General features: G+C 37.3%; 1 long non-coding RNA gene and 1 pseudogene across 1 annotated transcript; both read left to right on the top strand.

Annotated features, from left to right (window-relative positions):
• Nucleotides 1-4074: 4074 nt before the first annotated feature.
• On the top strand, nt 4075-5166 carry LOC117242291. The gene is made up of 3 exons (XR_004495222.1): nt 4075-4466; nt 4861-4957; nt 5093-5166. It is a non-coding gene; the product is annotated as an uncharacterized LOC117242291 (long non-coding RNA).
• A 54-nt stretch (nt 5167-5220) lies between these two features.
• LOC117242293 lies at nt 5221-8194 on the top strand (annotated as a pseudogene).
• Nucleotides 8195-18773: the final 10579 nt, after the last annotated feature.

Genomic DNA, 18773 nt, shown 5'->3' with positions numbered 1-18773 from the left:
GTCCACCGATCCCTAAACTCGTCGGCACGTTCCACGTTATGGTCCATCTTCGTCCTGGCTTCATTATTTCACAGTTCTCGATGATTCTTCTCTGGACATTGTGACCTGATTCTTACAGTGTCAGTTTATTTGAAGAAGAGTAATAGAAGCTATTAAAAGTTAGAAACTAACTTAGCCTTAACGAAAATAACTTGAGGATCAGATTATGAAAATGAAATAAACAGAATCCGAGGGATAGTTGATATTTCAATCGATTCTTCAAGCATCTTTATCTCAATTTCACTTTGAAATCGGTTTACTGACACTGTGAAATCGATCTACACCGTAGGCGCCGTTCGTCGAATGTGTTATTAGTTAAAACATATCGGCAGGTCCGGTGAATCGGCACCTGAATGAACAAAAAATGGCATGACATGACAAACTGTTGGATGATCGATGTCCTCGGAAATATAAAGCACCGTGATTTTTGCACATTCAAGGAACCATTCACAATCTTTCAACCTGTTTCTCTGTTGAACACGTCATTCCAACACTCTGTAATTCTATTCATAACTACGTGCTTACTAAATTTAAATTTATCGTTTCAAATATCCTATCATTTCCTATAGAAAAGTTTATTTTCATTTTGAAATTATTTCCACTATCCATTTGTTACAAGATTACAAGATTTTTCAAGGCTATATATTATTTCTAATACTATACTCTTACTATATATTATTTCTATTCTATACTCTTAGTTCATATTATTTCTGTTACTACCAAATGTAGAATTTATCGCTTGATAGAAATATGAAAAGAAAATCGGATATAATTCAAGCAATTTCGAAATTCACATGCAAATAGGTTATTGGAATAACCGATCCAATTTTCGGCCAGCAATCATGTCTGAAATACGAGCCAATAACCGTTTCAATATTTTAACAGAACTACGCGCGAGGCCGCCACTGACAACCGTTCGCTACCACATCTCGTCAGAGTCCTGTTTTTATTCCGATGAAATGGAAATGAGCGTAGGCGCGATGCACATTCAACGAAAGTTAAACCGTGGTCGGTGAATTCATTGAAATGTACAGCTGCTCGTCCTACCGTTAAAACATTTAACGATCCGCTTGCCCCAACGTTCGCGTGACGACTTGTCGATTTCGCGATAAAAGTGTCGATGAAAAATGAATGAAATGGAGAAACCAGTTCGACATTTAGATTTATTTTTTATTCAGATACGAAGTCTTCTGCTTGTGATACTTATATGGAAATAAATTAGAATAACCAATGACTCGTGAATAGAAAGAATTTTGCACTCAGACAGCGAACTGGTCTTTAGTGTTTTGAAATTTGATAGAACTGGAAACCTAAGAACTTGGTAATATTCTTTCTTTTTTTAAACATACTCGGTAATTTCATAGTTTCAAAGCATCAGCAGAGTACAATATTTGAAGATTTTTGCACAAACGAAAAATCTCGAAGCTTGATAATGAATTGGACTTTGACAAGAATAGAAACATAAGAATTTAGTAATTTTTTCTTAAGAACCAGTGTTGCGCCCAATGAAGACGGAACTGAATTTTAATGCAATGTTTTCCCGCAAAGCTTTCCCGCTGTTTCCGCGCAATTTCACGACGGACGGCTGCAGTGAAGAAATTAAAGCATCGCTGCAATAAATTAACACGTTTCCGCGAGAAGTGACGTCATGCGCCGCAATTCGACCATGGGACTCGCAACGAGTTCTTGTTAGTCTTTTATAGTTCGCCATATGGGCACAAGTCGATTCCCACCACTGACACCGATACGCGCTGCTACAAACTGCACGTTAATTTACCCGGACTCCGAGTATCCGTCACTTTTTTGTACTCGATCCTCGATAAAAAAGTTATCATCGATTCTGGATTGGTGCATTGCGAGCCATAAATACGTTCTACCAGCGGAATTGTAAATTTAAAGAAGTCGTAGGTTATATAGGGCGATACAAAGTTTGAGCAACATTGCGTCATAACTATTTTTTGAATTTCGACTGTTACTTAACAATGAAGCGTGCATTTTTATGGGAATTATTCTAAAATTATTATAAAGTAAAGTCTCTTACAACATTTTAAACTTGAAATAATCATTTTTCTTAAAACGTAGAATGTTAACAATGAGGTACATACACTTTCTACTCAAGTTCCTCCAAAATTTTCTTTCCAACTTTTACACAACCTAACCTTTTCTATTATCTTTCAAAGAGTCGTACTATCTTTCAAAAAAATTACTCAAACGTTTGCTTTGCAACTTTCACAATGCGAAGTTTGAAATTAGTACCATAAAGCAACAACGTCTAAATATTTTTCACTAATAAATCTTCGCGTTTATTGCTTTCCGTGAAAGATATTTTTAGACCAGCGTTGGACACTACGTTAAATGGCAAAATTAACGGGCCCCTGAAAATTTTCCGAGAATTCGGCGTCCGGTTTTACGAATGCAGCGTAGTTTTATTGCGGCAGTGTAACAGGGATGCTCGGTGTATACTATTGTTCAACTTTTTTCTTGTCCTGACTGGAAGCAGGTATCGTGGACCTTAGCAGTTAATAGGCAGGGAATAATGGCGGCCGATTGACCTTCGATTCGTTGGCCAGCTACACGGTTCCAAATGCTCGAAATTTAACTTTTACTGAATTTTACTCTTACAAGGTATTATTTCTTTCTTTTTATCCCTTTACCTTTTGTACAGCAATTGTAACGATACATATATTATTAAACTTCAATTTAATTGTCGAGGAAATGGAAGTAGAGTTGTTAGTTTTAGTTATAGATCTGAAATCTGGTTATGTTTTCTTATTATTAGATATTCAGTACAGATGTTATTATAATATGTACAAGTTGTCTGCTTTGTTCCTGATACATGCATTATTCTACGAGTCGGCCTAGTCTCGTTACGTTTAATTATCATGAATAATGTATAGTCTCGGTCAGCTTACCGCTGAAAGATCTACGATCTGGTTGCCGCGTATCCTTTCCAAGATCGTATTAAATATCGTGTAGTATTACTATCGTGTCAAATTAAAGATACGTTTAAGCTAACACAAAAAGATAAACGTGACCCACAATTATATCCCATATAATAATTTCTCGTTTATTCCGGTACTCGTATAACGCGTGAAACAGATCGTTCAAACAATCCACTGAAAAATAAAAACCAGTTACGACATTGAAAAACACCGTCAACCATGATCATCCACTAACTAAGGGGCAAAGATAAACGTAACTTAGAATTACGTTTTATATAGTAACATAATCCCTTGTTTAATCCAGCGCATAAATACTGCGATAAGTATGCGGATAATTATGCAAATTCATATTTTTACGAATATAAGCAAAAAGATGGAAGCTAGGTAAAGCCAGCTAGAAACCTGTATTTTACACATTTCATACATACTTTTAGGTTATGTGCATTTGCATTCCACAAATGCATAAAAATCCTACTTATAACATGTAAAGCTGCTTTTCCAAAAGATTTAGCATGTAAACTCAGCAAAGATCAATTCCAACACAGAGAAACCTCGTCAAACACTATCATATCGCAGTTACACAAACTTTCATCTCGCTGTGTCATCGATAGGAAACAGTCTCACGATCGATTGTCTATCCAGCCATTCAAACATCTTACGGCCCGTACTTTCATTTTCGCAAACCCAGTGCAACTTGCCTCTGCGCTACCCCAGAAAGGGAGAAACTACAGGGATGTGGATAGAAACCATAGGGAGGGTTCCCTTGAGGAACCATGGGGCCCGCGTTATCGCTGGAAATTCCGACACGGACTGAAAATCGCGTTTCACCAACCGAAAGAGAGAGAGAGAAGAGAAAGTGAGGGAGAGAAAAAAGAGAGAGAGTGAAAGAAGGGAAGAAAGAGACGGTGGAAACTGGATGGCTTCGTTCATTGTCGTGGAATAAAAGCTGCGGGAGTTCCCTACGAATGCTGAGCCCTCTCGCATGGATTTCATTTCAGGATCGCATAAAATGGTGCTGCTGCCAGTGACGACGCTGCTTGGGGAGCAAGGGGGAACAAGAACAGTGTATGAGAGAGAGAGAGACAGAGCGAGGGGGAGAGACGGTGAGGAAGAGAGAAGCATCGAGGGGAGAAGAATGGAGAGGACGAAAGGCCGTGGAACGAGAGAGAGAAAGGGACGGAAACAGAGACAGAGATGTGCCGGCTGGCAAGCAGATGGTTGCGCCGTTTATTGGTTTATTCGTCGGTTCAGCCATCACGTCCCGTCCAGCCATCAGACCAGCCGGTGTTCCTCTTTATATTCCTCACGTTGAGGAGGATCGACTTAACTGCCCGGGCCTTATCTACTCTACTTTGACCGCGACACGATGGTGCATCGATCGTCAGGAAAACACGGCTGCGTTGTCGAAGAACATCGTTAGGACTCGAGAAGTTCAGAAGAAGATTTGTCGGATCTATGGCATATAGTGGATCGTGGTGTATCGTGGTAGAATTGCTCTTTCAATTTTTCCTGATAATTGCTTTTGTGCATTTTCAGAAGCCGGTGATAAATCGTTCAATAATGTTATATACTGTTTATGTGAATTTATATTTTTGACGGTTGGCATTGTGTGTCACTATGATGTGGTGGTTATGTTTCGTAGTTTGTATTGTAATATATATTGTTCTCTAGAACTTTGGCAATGTTTGTTTAGAGATGTAGACATTTCTTGGATTAGAGTTTGTGACGTACTACATTTCATTTTACTTGTACTCTTATCGCAAGATAGTATTTTCTCGATCATTTCTCAGTGTTGAAACGTTCGTCGTGTGAAAGTGAAAGTTTCCGTTTAAAAAACGCGCTGATGAGGTAAAAGTTTGACGGTCGGTTTATATTTCAGCGGCGGCAGGGTGCGGATGTCGATTGTCTGAAGAGGGGCTCGAGCGGTGAAAGGGTTGATTGATGCTGACTCGACTGCTTTTATCGTCACTTATACGGTACTCTATATATCATTTATGTTCTTTGTGCAACATTTCAAATAGAGTTTATTCTAACTTATACGCCTTCAATTCAGTGAATTGCAAATTCAGGTATAAGAGAAATTCTGAATGTATTCGAATCGTTCATTTTAGATACTGAAAGTGACCATCACCGTTGGAATCAAAACATTTTCTGCAGATGTTGGATTACGCTGTGCAATCGGCAGGTACGTAAATATAAATGAAAGGGAACGACAATGTAAATTAACTCTGTACTCTATTTCAGGAGTGACTTCACTCACCATCAAATTACAAACTTCATCTAATTTCTGCTACATTCTGCTACAAAAATCTTCGTATCACAGGTATATAAATAACATTTTTAAACTTAAATTCCAATCCTCACACAATTATCATTTATTCCTCTGTCTTTTACTATTACCAATTAATAGTTTCAAGTAGATTGAAATTTCCGAAAATTGATATCCACCTATGTGACTCATTATTATTTAAACTAACTAAACATTAAACTTCCTATTCCAAATCAAATTATTAGACTGTGTTGATAATATTTATGGAAATTTATATTTTCATGAAAATAATTCAAGAAATGGTATCTAAGCAGTGATTTATCTCATTTATGAAATATTATAATATTATTATACTTCTCATATTTTATATATGTTTGCGCCCTATATGCCTTTCCATATACACTTAAAAATCCACAGTCTGGTAATTATTAACTGATCAACAAGGAATGTAAATCTTCCTGTATTTGTACTTCATGCGTAACATATTTTCTTATTATCTGCTCCCCATTTGCTCGTGCAACATGCCGCGAATCGTATTTTCTAGGGTATTGAAATTGGCGTGTGTATGTCGTTCACATGAGTTCCATTATGCGATCGTATGTTAAGTCCAACGAGAAAGCTTTCAACGGCCGTTGCGCAACAGTTCTAATACCGATAATTATGCGAATACGGTGGAGGGGCGGGGGCAACGATAATAGCGTCGCCGACATCGGTCCGCGTAGCCAGTAATGGCGTGCCAGGGGGTGAATCGATAGAGGGAGACATCGTGAAACTCGACGACGCTCCACCTATCGAATGCTGAGCTTTTCCTGCAGGAGTACGCCCTCTACGCTTCGAAAATTCGACGATTCTCATTGTATTTATTATTATCATTATTTTTTTTTAAATAGTTCGTAGTTTTGGTATTATTCAATAGACCCATATATCTGGGGAGGATGGTTGGTCGTGTGATAGTTTAATGACGAGATTACTCGATGTTTATATATATATTTCAAAATATATTTTAAAATATATTTTAAATATATATTAAATATATTTTTAAATATATTTTAAAATAATTTATCAAATATATTTTAAAATATATTTTAACATAATTTATCAAATATATTTTAAAATAATTATAAATACAGAGTCGCTACGGGTCGTTACAATAATGTTCGCTAAAGACTGTGTGCTAATCGCTAATAAAATCGAGACTGAGACCGAAAAACAGATCATCTTACGATCATGTTTGTTTATACTGGTCGAGGGGATACATTTCCATTCGCCTTTGTTAGACGGTTACACGTGGCGACGACATTGCTTTGCCCGGAGTTGGTTTATTATTACATTCTGTATATTTTAACGATATTGATACTGCGAGGCAAAACAACAGCGAATTGTCCTCTAGCTCATGTACCGCTACATATCTATATCTTTTTTGGTTAGACTTAAGAAGTGCTGAATATTATTAAAATTCCATGAAGAAATAGTGTTGATTCTATGGATTGTGGAATTGAAATATGGTTTACTCAGTTTTAGCTAAAAAATTATTCGCCTAAAAATTATAAATATGTCTTTCCAGTTATTTATGCAACTATTAGGAGTAAATTTTCAAGATTGTCATGTATATCTTATTCGGCTAGTTTAAAGGAGTATTAAATATTCTGGAAAGTTATTATTTGGGATAATATTATAGGTTATGTAATCGCAATATACGTTTCTCAATTTGAAAAATTCCGAATGTTTTTTTAGGTAATCAGAAGCCTAGACAAAAGTGATCGAGCTTCTTTAGGTATATATTCGTGTTGACTTATTGATCCCCATGGAGAGATTACAACCTTCCCATGGGAACAAATCAACGTCTGGCGAGAAATATGTATGCGTCCAAGGAATCGTTTCGGATGTCATCGTCAAAGTCGTCTTTCGAGGGATTAAAGTTTCTGACAAGCTTGTTAAAATATAACCTCTCACTCGAACGGCTCGAACGGTGTATTAGCAATCGTAAATTGGCATAATATTCGGAAGTCTTCGAAGATTAAGGAGCTTCTTCTTTGTAATTGGAAGTTTTGAAAATCGTTAGATCTTAAACATACAAATAAAACGTCTACTTTAACGCCAGGTTTTTGACTCGACCTGCCTTAATTCCAGTTAATCCCAATTCGTAAAGGGAAGACTAGGTTTTGAGAGGACTAACCCTCGAAGAATCTCGCAAACCTATCGATTTCAATTTTCCAGGCGAAATAACCTCGTTAGGTTAAATATTTTGACAATCTACGAAACACACCTAATCCTGCAAATTAATCTTCTATATTTGTACAATTCGAATGGAATAACTCTTCTAATTAACCTGCAAATATTTACGTAGATAATAGACTATACTTTGGATATTTTATATATTTCTCCATGTTATATACATACATATATTTTTGCATCCTTAAATCTGTCATAAACGCAGTTTACTCACAACATTAACATTTTCAATCTCTTAAATATTTCTTAAATTACACATTAAATACACCTTCAAAGTGTTCTCTTGACATGCATGTATTTGCAATGCAGCGTACTTTGGTGAATTTGTCCTAAAACGCTTCCCGAACTCAATCTTCTTATACCTCTGTCTCCTCTTCCTTTCATTACCAACATTCTAATAACAAAATCCATTTAAAAGATCAATCCACATTTTGTTGTTATCCGTATAACGAAGTTGGACGAAGAGACAACGAATCTAACGAGGTTCCCGCGTTGATTTTCAGGTAAACACAACAGCGATGACCAAGTAACCTGGAAACGCAAGGTACATCGACACGCGTGCTCAAATAAAAGGAGCTGTACCGCTAAGGAATGGGAGGAGAAAGAGGACGAAGGAGAACACGGCCTTGCCTGCATTCAGCTGTGTCATCCGCGAGCCGTTAACGCTCAGGTGCTTTCGAACTCAGGGACGAGCATCAATCACTATCGGTAGTGCAGGTGTAATATGATTATTGTCGCTAAGATAACCTGCTATGATATACGTCCGAGAAGTGTGCCAAGTGACATAACAGGATTTATCTTTAACGGCGTATCGAAACCTTCGAGTAGAGAACGAACCGGCGCCGCCATTACGTTTCTGGCTTCGATGATTCGTGGCTTACTTTGAATGCATCGACTCGATCTATGTTTAGAAAGTTTCTTCGAGAACATGGAAATAATAATATTACTCTTTGTTAACTAACTGTTGAGCGTTGTTTGCTGAACTTAGGGTTACAACTTTGCGGCGCATTCAAGGGTTGAGTTTTAGTTTAGGTTAGTTTAAAAGAAAGTATGATGAATTTTTAGGTGAAACATAGAATTTTTGAATGTAGAATTGTAAACATTTGCTTGGATTAGAAATCGAAATCCTTTGAAATGCTAAAGTTAGCTTCCCGTTAGAAATTTTTATATTAAATATCGTTTAGTTTTTTTTTTTACTTTGATTGATAATTTTTCTGAAAATTGCAATCGAGCCAGGTTTCCTTTGTGAGAATATTCGTTTCGCGATACGTTTAGCAGAAATAGATGCTTCCCTGTTCGTTGTAACGGTGACTTGACATAACAGGTCTATTCTCGAGTGACTTCGCGCTTCAACTCTCGATCCTGGCTAGTGAGAGCGCCAGTTTTTAACTGTTCATCGAATCCTTTCAGAGGCATCTCGCTTCTTGGAACAGCAACAGAATAATTCGTATCGAAACGCATGTATTAGATAAAAACTGCTTGTAGACACTATGCTTTTAAGTTTGTTAAATTCAATGATAAATTTCAGCATACTGATCTCAAAATATTTTCAGGTGAACGAGCTGAACTGCAACAGACGACAGTTGAACACCTTCGATCACATACTGGGCCAACGAAGAAGTTAAAAGCGGCACGTGCATTACTAAAAATCGTAAAGGAGCTTATAAGGAAAGAGAACATGTGTCGTAAGATTTATGTGCCGATATGAGAAGGCCCAGTTAATGCTCTACATCTACCCTGTAGATCCGAATTTGTTTGATAAGAGGCGACAAATTCGGTTCTAGAGAGGTTTGTGTGGTGCATACAGAGCTACAGCGGTCTCGAAACAACGGTCACACTTTTTGCGTGTACATCTCAATGCAATTATCCAATTATTGTATATCGACGTCGAAAAATTATGTCGAGGACATTTCAATTTCACTTACTTAAAAACGTATGAAATTTATTGTTTTAGATAGATCTTTGGAGTACTTTTAATCATCATCTCTTATAATTTTTCGACCGTTTCTTCATTTAATGTATTTTTTATTGCACAATTTACGAGTTCATACGAAATTCTTGAAACAGAAAAAGGTTCAAAACATCAATCGGTTATAAGAAATTGATTAACGAAACCGAAAGTCACTCAAGTGCATACAAGAGAGCGTATCGCAACTAGAATGTCGAGATGACTAGTTAAATAGATCAAACTGGATTAGAACCAATAACTATTTTAAGAATCTTAAAACTAATCTTCAATGTAAACAACGGCGCAAACAGTACTCTAAAAATACGATAAAAATCAATTTACTGTGGCAAATTTCCAACAATTCGTATTGCGTAGTATAAACGTCTCCAATCAACTTACTGTAACACGATTTCTCTAGCATATTTCGTTCCCTTGATCGAAGAATTTTATCATTAAAGTCACAGTTACGCGGAATACTTCGAATTGCAAGCGTTTCCTCTCGTTGAACGATCTTCGTTCGGAAGATCGCGAGGGGCAAGAACGCAGTTGCCATAAGCGAGAACGTCTTCATTAATCCCGGTATGCAATTACTCGCAAATAACGCTGGTAGTCTAACAAGACTTACATCATGTTCGTTGCTCGCGATCGTTTTTCAACCACGCGTTCTTCAACTATGCGAACTGATTCTACCATGTAAAAAAAAAATCTGTTAGAGGCGATCAAGAATTAATGACCGTTATTAATAGCAACTCGTCGCGATTCCACGACTACACACAATACACTGAGAGAGAAAGGCTAGTAGACGATGAACCGCGCTCTACAATTGGCGACCCGACTTGACGCCACGATGCACACATTGCATTATAGCGTGCACATTCTTGTACCAACGGTCGTACAAGCGGGTTCAAAGTTTCATTACATATTGTGGGAGTCGATTATTTTTAATATGAATGAAATATTGTATGTTTCGATGCATTTAGAAAGTTCGCTATTTTCGTGGTTTGTTAGCCTGTTAAACGTTTCTTACTTTCTACAATTAATTCGGTAATTGTGTAATGTTGCAAAGAATGCTGAAGATCTAGAGAAGTCGGTTGGGAATTCATTTTTTATTTGTTCAATGATAACTATTTGTATAACAAAGATTCAGCTAAAATTAGGCTTTGAATATGCGTTTTGTAATAGGAGAATAATAAGGATGAATTGAATCTATTATTCGTATATTAATTGTCTGTACAATGAAGATTATAGTATTCTTAAATTGAGGTTGAAATATGTACTTTCTTGAGAATTCAGATGCATTACAGCTTCTAGATAGATAAAGAATACCGAATACAGAAAGGCATATTTTCAAAGAATCTGTAATAATATTAAGTAAGCGATTCTATAAATGTTCATCCATTACAAACATAGTCCACACAACTATGCAATTTATCTGATATTTTTAAATGTCTAAAGAATCCTCGTTGTCCAGATTCAATCCGACAAAAACGTCGAATTTAAGCCGATTGCGTTTTCCAGAAGAGCGACAAAGAAAATGATTCGTTCACGGCGTAAGAGTCGGCCCGTCGTTTCATCTTTTTCAATTCGAGATCCTATCCTTTTATTCACGGTCGACCATAAGAGAAGCCGTAGCGTTCGCGCGCGCGTTTTCTTGCATCCTTCGGTAACGGCTGCGACGCGTCCATTAATCTTTGATCGTGCTCACATTAAAATGACATGCCGGTCGTTACGCAACCGTTCGTAAGTGCTAATGAAGTGCATACACGGCCGTAATTACCGGTCGAGTAGCCTGCCCACTATCCATAGGCGCGCGAGCTCGTAACAACCGAGCGAAGGTAAAGGGGGAAAAAATCCAAAGATTTCGTAACGATTCAGATGGAAAAAGAATGTTTCATGGCGGCAAACGCGCTGCACATTTTTCTAAATGACCAGTGATTTCCTTTGTGTGAAATTGTACTTGGAATGCGATGGAATGGAAACTTGTTAGAGAGTAGATATTATTGAGCAACTCGACTCGTTTTTATTTCTAATGTTAGTCAATGTTTGTGATACCATCGATAACGTGTAAACGAGCTGAACAGCGGAATTGTAAAATTAGATCAAATGTAATACATTGCGTGGCGGATCATCGCTGAAGATCAAGTTACAAGCTCAATAATTTTTTTATATTTCTGATTATTAATTCTATTTGTACAATAATATTCCTGATTGACCTTGTTTCAATCGAGAACGACATAATGATAATGGAAGTTTCTTACATTTTTGCTACTTATGATTACAATCAAATATCCTTGTAAAATAGTATTTTTATAAATTGGCTGTGTATTTATCGAAATTCAAGAATTATAAAAATATATGAATTATTCAGAGTAACGATATAGATTCTATTTTTCAGTTGTGTTCATAAAAATATGAATTTGCATAAAAATCCACAGCCCATTTATAAAATTCGCAATTCGATAACTATTAAGAAGATTGTAGTAAGTTAGATGACTTTTAGTATCTCGTGATCAGGTAATCGTATCTCAATCAAGTAAGGTGAAGATCAAAGTTATTTACGCTTTTACTTAAACCTACAGAAAAATTAATTTATTCTTATAAAATAATAATTTATGATGATTAATTCACATACTTAACGTTGCGCTGACGGGATGCGACTATATTTTAAATAAATCTTGTTTAAACCGTTTGCATTGTAAAAAAATGATCAAGGTAAGCCATCGATAAAGTGTATTAATGTATTTGCGATATGTGAGTACCTAATCGCGGTATGTAATCCTGACACATTACAGATTGCCTGGACGATAGGAAGAAAAAAGGGGTGACAGCGCGCGTTGCAATTAAGAAAATGGAAAATCTGCAATTCAGAGCGAATTGCTAGCCGTGGAAAAACTCGAGCACGACTAATAGAAAACCTGCTCAAAGGTCGATGAAGCATGTTTCAATGCACCGGTCGTTATGATTAACGAGGAAATGTTTATAATGGCGGTTAACTTCCTGCAACTTATTTATTCCTTAGCGTCATTCTCGAGGAATTATATAATTTTTTCTTATTCCTCGGATCTTAATCTGTTGCATATTACTTTTCAAATTTTATTAACCTTTATTCTTCTCTTTTATTAATCTTCGCCAATTCAGATTTAAATCATCGCCAAAGAAATTCAAATTACTTGAATTATAACTCGGAACGTATGTAACGTCGACCTACATAATTACATAATATTATTCACAAAATATTCGTATTAAGAATCTTACGAATTTCGTGTTTCGGAAAACATCGAACAGCTGCACTTACCTAAACCAAAGATGGCAACACGCGACGCACGCGGCTCGTTAACAGCGGCGCGCGCATCAATTTCAACCATAATTTCCTTCATCAGGGAATGCACATAGGTGGAGAGGATCATTAGTTAATACGCAAACATCATCAAAGTGTCCTTAGCCGGCAGAAGAACTCTCTCGTTTCACAAGAGCGTGCTAGCGCCTCTCTCAACGGTCCGACATGAATTTCTTCATTAGAATCAGCAGCTCGACTTCGAGGTCATTAACTCACCTGTAAACATTGTTCCCCATCAAAACGTCGTCAGTTATATGAAATTGCAAAAAAATGGTCGCGAGCCAACGGTGTCGGATAAACGGTAAAAACCGCGTTACTGCTAACCGGACGTTCATCAACTCGATGCGCGCGTTTCTCCATTAGACTCGATTTACAAGAACGTTACGGCATTCGCGCGCTTCTCATTCGGTAGGTTTATTATTCGAGCGCTTTTTCGAGCGGCACCTGCGCTCGAGATTCAACTGCGCTTCCATGCGATATATCACAGAATAAGCGTTTGGGAACAGCATGACCTGATTCACATTTGATCGTCTGCTGCGATTACGTCATCAGTGGAAATTAAGTTTAACGCATGGTGACATGGTACAAGGTGTTTTATGGTAGGTGAATCTTATCTTAAGGACATGATTTTAGATTGAGGTTATGAAGCCAAAATTATGGAAGCTAAATTATTTGGTCGTATATTGTGTATGAGCAATGATTGTAAATTGAAAGTAGATTTTTTATATTCGATAGGGGAAATTTACTTTGATATTTTATGGGATGTCCTGTATGATTGATCCAATTATGGGGCAACGCGATTCAATCTTAAGCAAGAGATATTCTGAAGGAGGAATAACTAGGAAAATGACTGGCATTCGGAGTAGCATTATTTATATTAATTACGAATGAACGTGGTAAATTGAATAACGTTGCACTTGTAATTCCGTTTGATATCTCCGAGTGAAAGAAGCGTGAAGTTATTGCATCGTAGTTATGTACGTAGCTTTAGTCGATCAGAATGGAGAAGAAATGAAATTGAAATCGCGCTGTAATTGGTATTACAGCTCTGAAATACAATCGTACCATGACCAATTAAATGCAGCCTTGGAATTCTGAAGAGCCCCGAATAAAATTCAGTCAGCTCAGTCTCTTGAATAACAATGACAGAGATTAACTGTGAGTAAAATAATCAAGCGAACATTTACAAAATTATCGTATATGTATATGTAAATTACCTTTACACATGTTTAAGCCAATACTTCCACCGCTTCGCGTATAAAAAGAATAAAATACACCACTATTCCAAAAATACTTTTTCCACTTGGAGAGCAATTTCTCTTAACCACAATCGCACTAAGGTGATAGCACGACGAAAACATCGCTGAAAAACTCAAAACTCTCATCGATCCACTCACAAAAAAGAAATTGCAGCGTTCCTCGTGGAATTTTTGTTGGAATGGGTGCACTCGCGACATCCGGCGGATGGGTCGCGCCGGTAGAGAGCAGCAGTCAGGTTTTGATCAGTTTGGTCGAATGAAGACAAACGGTTCGCGATGGGCGCGTTCACCTACGATTCTAGAGATCTTGGCGGAGTCTCGAGTCTAAATCCACATCCGAGTACGCGAGAAAACATAACAAGATTGATGATATGCCTGACACGCGGGAGAGGGTGCTGGTTGGCTGGTTGGCGAGTCTGGCGTCGAGAGCAGCCGGAGGAAACACCAACCGCAGGAATAGCTTTGCTACTTTTCATTCTGCCGCGTCCTTTGCTTCGGCCGAGTTCCATGCTTGTCAATCATTTGCCGAGAACCTAGCGACACCTTGCGCTTTCGCCGTTACGAGCTTGATGTTTCTTCCATGAAACGTTGCTGCTGGATATTACGTGATGCTATTGTTCGCGTTACCTCGATATCAGGGAGTTTCTTCTCTTTTTGCTGCTTCTGGGAATATGTGAAAGATCGTTGATGTCATTCTGGAAATATCGAGGAGAGATTGATCTTTTAAAGGATAGCTTTGGACGATGCTCTAAAATAATTAGTTTTATTAATTGTCAAGAAGTATTATGTTTTTATAACATAGAAAATCGCAGAAAAATATGACAAGCAATTTTAAAATTTAATAATCGATTCTATTCGATAATCGATCTATTCGATTAATAATCGATTCGATTACCACAATTGTCCTTTTAATTGATTGTGGAATTACATACAGTACTTTTGCATCCTATTGAATGTTCCAAAAATGTTTCTTTGGTAGATTGTTTACTTAACTTGTATTATTAACGTTATGGTAAATTTCACAGATATATCGCTTACTTTCAGGAAATTTATAGCTGCGAGTGTAATAAATTGTTTGAAATGAAGCAATTAACGAAAATGGATTTGTCATGTTGGCGTTTTATTTCAACGTTGTTGAAAAGTTCTAATCAAAAACCGAAATAGCTGCTTTTTGAACTGCGACTGGGAACAATGTCAAAGGTAATATAGTTTCACAAATTATGGCCCATCAACGTGTGTAATAATTGCCGCTTTCTTCACAGAAGGGTTAGAAAAGAGAAGATTAAAAGAGAGACTGAAAAAAAGGTACGATGGAAACGATATCGAGTCCAGACTTTTTGCAACGGTCTAATTATGATTTATATCTGTTCGTTTTCTTGTTATAATGCGTACGTATCTGATTAGTTTTCGTAAATTACGTCGTTCCACATTTTCTTCGTGCAAATGATTGATGAATTCTAGCCGATTAACATTCCAGCTTGACACCAGTTACTCATTAGCCGGCAGGATTGTACCGCGCTGCATTAAAAATACTGCGGTTCAACCGTTTTATTAGTTGCAAATCGTCCGCGTTTAGTCCATTCATACATTCTCTTCCTATTAAGTAATTCTCGAAAGGACGTTTCGTTGTTTACCATCGCGCAGTTGATGAAACAGCGTTGTCCACATCGCGTAGCTTTAATAAGAGAAAAAAGTCTTGTCATTTTTTCTATAATGGCTCTCTGTAGAATCTATTTCTGAAAACCGATTGGTTTCGGTAATTTATTGCTTTTAATGACAACGGGAAGGAGTTTAATTGAATATCCAGTGGATTAAGTTGATCGCAATAAATCTTAAGGCTAATGTTGCAGTCACCTTTTGTTTGTTCGTAGCCAATCATTGATCACTGTCAGCACTACAATCTTTCTATACACTATTGTATTTAGATTGTTTATCTTGACAAAAAGCTCAATCTTCTGAATGCCACACTAAATACCCTTAACCATGGTCACGTACAACACTAAGCGAAGTGAAGTGAGAATAAAATAAAACATTACTTTTACAATTTCTTCAATTGTCAACTTCATTTTATTACTGTTTTTTATTAATTTACTATTTCAATTGTCCAGGCAGAAGAAAACGCTAAATGTGAACAATGTTATCAAGCATCACAAAACAAATACCTACAAGTTCCACCTACTTTTCCAATCTTCCTTCCACGAGGATACCACTCATATTTACATCTGGTGGTATTTCTATGAGTTTTAAAAGGCACAGGAAACAAGTTAGAAGAACACTAAGCGAAGTGAAGTGAAAATAAAATAAAACATTACTTTCTCTTCCTTAATTTAGATGTGTCAGAATTCCTTCAATTGTCAACTTCATTTTATTACTGTTTCTTATTAATTTACTATTCCAATTGTCCAGGCGGAAGAAAACGCTAAATGTGAACAATGTTATCAAGAATCACAAAATAAATACCTACAAGTTCCATCTACTTTTCCAATCTTCCTTCCACGAAGATACCACTCATATTTACATCTGGTGGTATTTCTATGAGTTTTAAAAGGCACAGGAAACAAGTTAGAAGAACACTAAGCGAAGTGAAGTGAAAATAAAATAAAACATTACTTTCTCTTCCTTAATTTAGATGTGTTAGAATTCCTTCAATTGTCAACTTCATTTTATTACTGTTTCTTATTAATTTACTATTCCAATTGTCCAGGCAGAAGAAAACGCTAAATGCGAACAATGTTATCAAGCATCACAAAACAAATACCTACAAGTTCCACCTACTTTTCCAACCTTCCTTCCACGAAGATACCACTCATATTTACATCTGGTGATATTTCTATGAATTTTAAAAGGCACAGGAAACAAGTTAGAAGAACACTAAGCGAAGTGAAGTAAAAATAAAATAAAACATTACTTTCTCTTCCTTAATTTAGATGTGTCAGAATTCCTTCAACTGTCAACTTCATTTTATTACTGTTTTTTATTAATTTACTATTCCAATTGTCCAGGCAGAAGAAAACGCTAAATGTGAACAATGTTATCAAGCATCACAAAACAAATACCTACAAGTTCCACCTACTTTTCCAATCTTCCTTCCACGAAGATACCACTCATATTTACATCTGGAGGTATTTCTATGAGTTTTAAAAGGCACAGGAAACGAGTTAGAGGAAGAATAGTCCAAAGAAAAAGTTGCAAGAAATGCCAACTGCAACTGTAGATCAATTTTAAATAACAAAATGTACAGAAACGATCGACTGTCATAAAATCATGCAGACTGATGGCGCCTCGATAATAAAATCGTCACTTCCATCACTATGCAAACGTTCAAGAAATCGTTTCGTGGTGCAGTACGAAATCGCTTAGGCGTCGTCACGTCGAGTGGTTAACGGAGCAAACGAACGGGGTTAACTGAACAGAGAGTTGGCGCAAACAGCGCAACCCTCGTCGGATTCGTCGCTGGTGACTGATGGCACGTCCTCGATCACGATGGATCCTCCGACAGCTGGAAACGTCGCCGCACGCCGGCAGAAAGAGGCACTGAAGAGGGAGGAGCTATGCAGAGGCACGTTCGATACAAATCATGCTAATTCCGCATCAGTTGTCACTCTGATCAGAACTTGTCTGCCTGGAACGTCTAACTTTATGGCTCAGGACGTTGGTATCTTTTGTGATTCACCGCTTTAGATATTTCCTTTTCTTTGTTGGACTCTTTAGCCGTTAAAAAAGTGAAGGTTTTCGCTTACGTGGATTAATTGACTTTGGTATGTGAATGTTGAAGATGAAGCTATTTTTCATGAGGATTTCGTATAGGAAAGTGATCTAATTTTTGTTATACGTATTTACAGATGGCTAGGAGGCGATCTTAGTTGTATTTTCAACACGCATTAGCGCAGATTCAAGTTTACATAAACCTTTTGCGAGACAAGTACTTTACACATATAATTAGAGTTCATGTAACAGAAGCTCGTTGATTCTTTCCACTACACGTCGCTCTTCGTTTCATACACACAAGTAAGATAAATGGATTCAATTAACAATAGTAGGTATAATTGAGCGCTAACTAAAATTTCATTCAAGCAAATAGAGTTCGTAGAAACAGAGGTTTACTATATTCTACTATTCTACTATACGATTCTTCGATCCTCAATCGTAAAATCTCCTATACTATCTTCTATCGTTGCAGAACAACCTAAAGACTGTACAATCTCGCACCCAATATAGTTATGCAAATCAAGCTTCCATCACGAAATGGATCTCGAAGGGGCGCACGATCTGTTCGGCGCTTCCAATCTCTTCCCTCGTCGCGGAGACATCGCTTAATAAATATAAAGCAGCACGTTGCCCGGAGGTGGTCCACTATCCTGTCGCATCTCACAACTGGTCCCTCGCCAGTCTTCCTCTTAATTATTCCCCGTAATTCTTAATTATTATGCACGAAGCCGCGTACGAGAGTCGAGCAAGACTGGTCTTCTAGACCATCAGGTCTTCAAGACTATCAGTTCGGACCGGATGTACTGATATCTCGTATTTTCAGGTGGACAGATAGTCATCAATTTAAGGTTAGGATCAAGACTATATAATGAACGCAAGGTCTGGCAGTGACGTGGAACTGTAGTGGCGCACGTTCCGCGACCACCACAAGCATCGCTGGAAGAAACGAAAGAAGGAAGGTGGTGGCCGTGGGCCCTTTGATGCGTTTGGCCTTCGGAACTCTGCGTGGATCTACGTGGATCAGACATGGACAGAAAGA

This window comes from Bombus vosnesenskii, unplaced genomic scaffold (genome assembly GCF_011952255.1).
Source record: "Bombus vosnesenskii isolate JDL3184/JDL3185 unplaced genomic scaffold, Bvos_JDL3184-5_v1.1 scf7180000016273, whole genome shotgun sequence".
Classification (NCBI taxonomy): domain Eukaryota; kingdom Metazoa; phylum Arthropoda; class Insecta; order Hymenoptera; family Apidae; genus Bombus; species Bombus vosnesenskii.
The sequence above is the reverse complement of the archived record's forward strand: the minus strand, read 5'-3'. Positions and strand labels throughout refer to the sequence as shown.